Genomic DNA, 5,387 nt, shown 5'->3' with positions numbered 1-5,387 from the left:
GGGGGGGGAAGGAGGAGGAGGAGGAGGAGGAGGAGGAGGAGGAGGAGGAGGAGGAGGAGGAGAAGGAGGAGACGACTCTGGGTCTAGTGTGGGTTTTTAAAACCTCAAAGCCCACTCCCAGTGATACACCTCCTCCAAAAAGGCCACACCTTCTAAGCCTTTCTATATTGGCTCACTGTCTTCTGTGGAATTCTAGGATGATAACTCAAAGAAGTTTGGAAATCCTCTTCAGCAATAAAACCTATCAAACATATTGTCTTGAACCAGTAAGGTGGCTGGATCAATTGGTACAGGGTTCTACTATGAAGCCCAACGACCCGAGTTAGAACCCTGATATCCTCATAGCAAAGGAGAGAAGCAATTCCTGTAAGCTGTGGCACACGCATCCTTGTGTATGTGTGTGCATGTACGTTCACGTGTGTATGTTTATATATTATAAAATAAAATGTACTGTTTACTTTAAAATAAAAATAATAAAAAAACTCTCTTGCTAGAACTTTTTATTTAGAGGATCAGAAACAAAATATTAACCATCTCCTTTCCCTTTGCTTTCCTGTTGCGGCAATTCCCATTATCTTTTAACTACATAGACGTGTCTGGCTGGATAGAGGAGAAACCAGGAGAAAATACAAAAGAGAAAAAAGCACCTGAATATATTTCCAAAGAAATTTCCCTAGTAATGAGTACATTGGCTTTAAAAGGAAACAGCTGTGATTGGCTAGGAACTGGTCAGGTCGCCGGGCTGGCCCTGGATTTGAACTGTGTGGCATCTCAGAAATGTCAGGTGGAGGTAAACAAGAGCAGGATTTGGAAAGTGTTTTATCTCCTCTGTCACACTGTGACCCTGGATTGGGGTCATCACACTTCTTATATACGAGGTCAGAGAGCAAATATTTTCTGGCCTTTGTAGATGATATGGTTTTTGTCACAACCCTCAGCCCTGCTGTTATTGCGTGAAAGCAGACATACACGGTATTTAAGTACATGAAGGAAGTAGTATTCCAATAAGACTTTATAAACAAAAACAGACGGTCAGAGATTATAAAACGGAGACCAGGTATGGCCCTACAAATTGTAGTCTGAGGAGCCCTGTCTCAGAACTTAAACAGAAATATCTTTCATGTTAACTTAAACCTAATTTTCATGGTTGTGGCAACTTCTGAGTCCCTGAGCTGACACTGTGCTAAGCCCTCTGGGGACATTCACACTGTAAAGGAGTGCCCTGAGAAAATGCACAGCAAGTGTGCTTGTCATGAAGGGTAGTTCTGACATTTGGCTCTAGGACTGAGTTTGCCCCATGCGGAGGCTGTTCAGTCTCGGTGGGAAAGGTTTTATCTTTACTATTAGGGTGATTTTTGTAGTGCAAAGTTCAAGAAAGAAAAAGATATTTTTTTTTAGGGAAACTTTCTTGGGGAAGATTTTTTTTTTTTTTAACACACTTGAACTTACCATCACATCAACTTAAAGCAATTATAGGATGGGGTCCCTCAGTATGGCTGTGGAGAGGCAGAATTACAGAAGACACAGGGAGATAGCAGTAAGAATATCCCTTTGCCTGACATGTTGGTGCACACCTCTAGTCCCAGTTAGTCTGAGGCTGAGGTGGGAGGATTACTTTTTTTGAACCCAGGAGAGGTTGTTTTGTTTTTGCTTTTTGTTTTGTCTTTCTCTCTCTCCCTCCCTCTCCCTTTCTCTCTCCCTCCCTCCCTCCCTCCCTCCCTCCCTCCCCCTCCTCCTCCTCCTCCTCCTCCTCCTCTTCTTCTTCTTCTTCTTCTTCTTCTTCTTCTTCTTCTTTTTCCTTTTCGTTTTTTGGTTTTTCAAAACAGGTTTTTCTGTCCAGGCCAGGCTGTCCTGGAATTCGATCTGTAAACTAAACTGACCTTGAATTTAGAGATCCACCTGTCTCTGCCTCCCAAGTGCTGGGATTAAAGGTAAGCACCAACAATGCCTAGCTATTATAGTCTTTCTGTGTGTGAAAAATGAAGTTGTCAAAATAGTGATTCCTAAGGTTTGTGCCTCTTTTAACTCTTATTTTTAATGGAGGTTCATATTAAATGCTTTCTGGGTAACAGTGTAACTCAGCTCCAGGTCTAAGTTTAGTGTAGAAAGTTAAAGGTTAGAAATACATACATGAGCTGGGCATGGTGGTGCACGAACTTATTCCCAGCACTAGGGAGGCAGAGGCAGGTGGATCTCTGAGTGAGGGGCCAACCCGGTCTACAGAGTGAATTCCAGGGCTATGCAGAGAAACCCTGTCTCAAAAAAATTTTTTCTTGAAAAGGAGGAGGAGAAGAAGAAGGAGGAAAAAATATATATTTAGATATATAGAAGTGGATTGAAATAGAAAAGGGGAAATTAAAATAGAAAAATAATTCGAGACCTTTAATTTCACCAAATTGTCTCTAATAGAATATTTATGTAGTAGAGAAATCTTCGGGGAGAGTACCTCGATCTGGTGCCTCTACCAGTAGAGACATATAACAAACTCGGAGCAAATGTGAGAATAAAAGCAAACTTTGGGGGCATGCTTGCAGACTCATTTCCAAATTCACCAGTCAGGACATGTAGGACCAGAATGGCTAGCAAAGGAAAGAACTGGTGGCCTGTGGAGGGAGCTGGTTGTTCAGGGAGTGTTGTGAGGCCCAGAATTCTCAAAAGGTGGAGCAAGAATTGGATTTAGTGACCTTTGTGTGTCTAATAAAACTTTCCATAGTGACCAAAGTAACCAAATACTTCCATCTTCATCATTCAGTCTAGCAACCACTAGCCACATGTAGGTACTGAGCAAATGAAATGTGGTTGGAAGGGCGGATGGTGTGAATTTTAATCTTTATTTTGTTAAAAAGAAGTAAGTCGGGTGGTACTTTTTTTGAACCCACTTTAATTTCCTTTAATTTCCGCACTCAGGCAGAGGCAGGAGAATGAATCTCTGTGAGTTCAAGGCCACCAAGTCTACATAGTAAGTCCCAGCCCTGCCAGGGCTACATAACAACATCTTGTTTCAATAAATAAGTGAATTAACAAATTTATTAATGGGATTGGGAAGATACCTCAGAAGTTAAGAGGAAACCCTGCTCTTTCAGAGGATCCAAGTTCAGTTCCAAACATCCACATTGGAAGGTTCACAGCCACCTGTATCTCCAGCTCCAGGAAATCCAATATCCACTCTGGCCTCCAAGGTCACCCAAATACACGTAGTATAGACACATACTCACACATACATATAAATTACAAAAGAAAAATAAATTCTCATTTAGACAGCTGTGTATGTGTGCGTGTGTGCCAACTCAGATTCCTGCATACTAGATAATTGCTCTATTACTGAACCACATGCCCAGTCCTAAAGAGTTACATTTATTTATTTATTTATTATTTGATTTTCGAGACAGGATTTCTCCGTAGCTTTTGATTCCTGTCCTGGAACTAGCTCTTGTAGACCAGGCTGCCCTCGAACTCACAGAGATCTGCCTGCCTCTGCCTCCCAAGTGCTGGGATTAAAGGCGTGCGCCACCACCCGGCTACATTTCTTTATTGTTTATTATTCACTTATTTATTTTATTTTGAGACAGCGTTTCCCTGGGTAGCCCAGGCTGTTTTTGAACTTGCAATGCTCTTGCCTTGGCCTGCTAGAACTATAGTATAGACTAGAATGCTCCTGCATGCTAGAAGTATAGTATGTGCCACCACACCTAATTTAAATGTTTTATTAATTTTATTTAATTAATTCATTACTTTTTGTGTTTTTTGCTCATTATGTAGGTCAGGTTGGCCTTGAACTCAAACTGATCCTCCTGCCTCAGCCTTCCAGGTGCTGGGATTACAGTGTGATCCACCAGGTCTGGCTTAAATAGTTCAGTTTCAACAGGTAGTGGCTAAGGCATTAATGGTCAGTGGAGCTGGCTATTCCTGTCTCAGTAGCTCAGAGGTTCACCAGCTAAAGTCTGATTTGACATTAATAGAAATTCGAGCACACAGCTGTCTGGAGTGCCCCATGAGACCCTGGGGTGTTCTTCATTGATGCAAAATTTCCCTTCTCTCAATTCCGAGCAGGGGATTTTAGCTGTGACTCACTGGTGAGCTGATGGTAGTGACAGAGCTTTCCTGAGACCGAATACTTCTCACCTTTCACCTCTGTGACAGTGGTAAAAGTGGCACACACTTTAGTTCCAGCACTCTCAGGGGACAGAAGTAGGCGGGTCTCTGTGAGTTCAAGGCCAGCCTGACCTGCCTGGTGAGTTTCAAGACAGTCAAGGCTGTGTAGAGAGACCCTATCTCAACAAAGGGGGGGAGGGCAGGCGGGAGGGTATCTGGTGCTCTCCTGGTACCCAGGGGAGAGTAATTTGATCTCAGGAATCGAAGGGGGTCTGTAGTTTTCAATGACTGTAATTCAGGCAAACCCTTTAATAACCCAGCTCTCGGACATAAGTTAATACAAAGAACCAGATGAAACTGCTAAAATCTACAGCAATTGATCCTCATCTTCTTATTTTTTTTCCTTTCTCTTTATTCTTCTCTTATACAATATATCCCAATCCCAGCCTCCCCTCCCTCGACTCCTCCCAGCACTTCCCCTAATCCCCTTCTTCCCCAGATCCGCTCCTCTGTTTCCCTTCAGAAAAGAACAGGCCTCCCAGGGATGTCAACCAAACGCAGCATAACAAGATACAGTAAGACTAGACACAAATCATTCTAGGCAGAATGAGGCAACCTTACTAGGAAAGGGTCCCAAGAGCAGGCAAAAGAGTCAGAGACATCCCCTCTCCCACTGTTTGGAGTCCCATAAAAACCTCAGGTTAAACAACCTCAACATGTATGCAGAGGGCCTAGTGCAGACCCATGCAGGCTCCGTGACTGCTGCTCCAGTCACTCTGAGCCCTGTGAGTGCTGCTTAGTTGACTTTATGGGCTGTGTGGAGCTTTCAAGTCTTAGGTGACATGATCCACGGGGCTGTTGATAGTCGTACAAATATGGTCCAGATAAGCCAAGCTGTTTAAGAGACTCTTTTCCATCAGCCCAGGTCTCAGGTCTAGAGAACTTTGCCCAGGTAACCATGGAGATCCCCTAAAGACACTAAACTATGAGAATTACTGTGCTGCGGAGAGGAACTAAAACTGCCCCGGGGTTCTCACAGGAAGTCAGGGAAACAGGGATAAAACACACGGGTGTTCGTAGACCCCTCAAAGTTCCCCAGTCCACGGCCGGTTCAGACCTGGACCACTTGCCGAGGGAGCAGATGCTCATGCGGGAACGGAGGCTGCCACCGGGAGACCTTTCCAGAGGTTCCTCAGCGCTCTGCTGCACTGTGAACTGCAGACTCTACACACTGCGAACAGCACACGGGGCCCTCTTCCCCTCACACGCGCCTTTGGACATGTTTAAAGGGGCAG

This window comes from Alexandromys fortis, unplaced genomic scaffold (assembly GCF_014885135.2).
Source record: "Alexandromys fortis isolate MF-2015 unplaced genomic scaffold, M_Fortis_MF-2015_v1.1 scaffold_59, whole genome shotgun sequence".
Taxonomy (NCBI): domain Eukaryota; kingdom Metazoa; phylum Chordata; class Mammalia; order Rodentia; family Cricetidae; genus Alexandromys; species Alexandromys fortis.
This window is presented reverse-complemented; position numbering follows the sequence as displayed.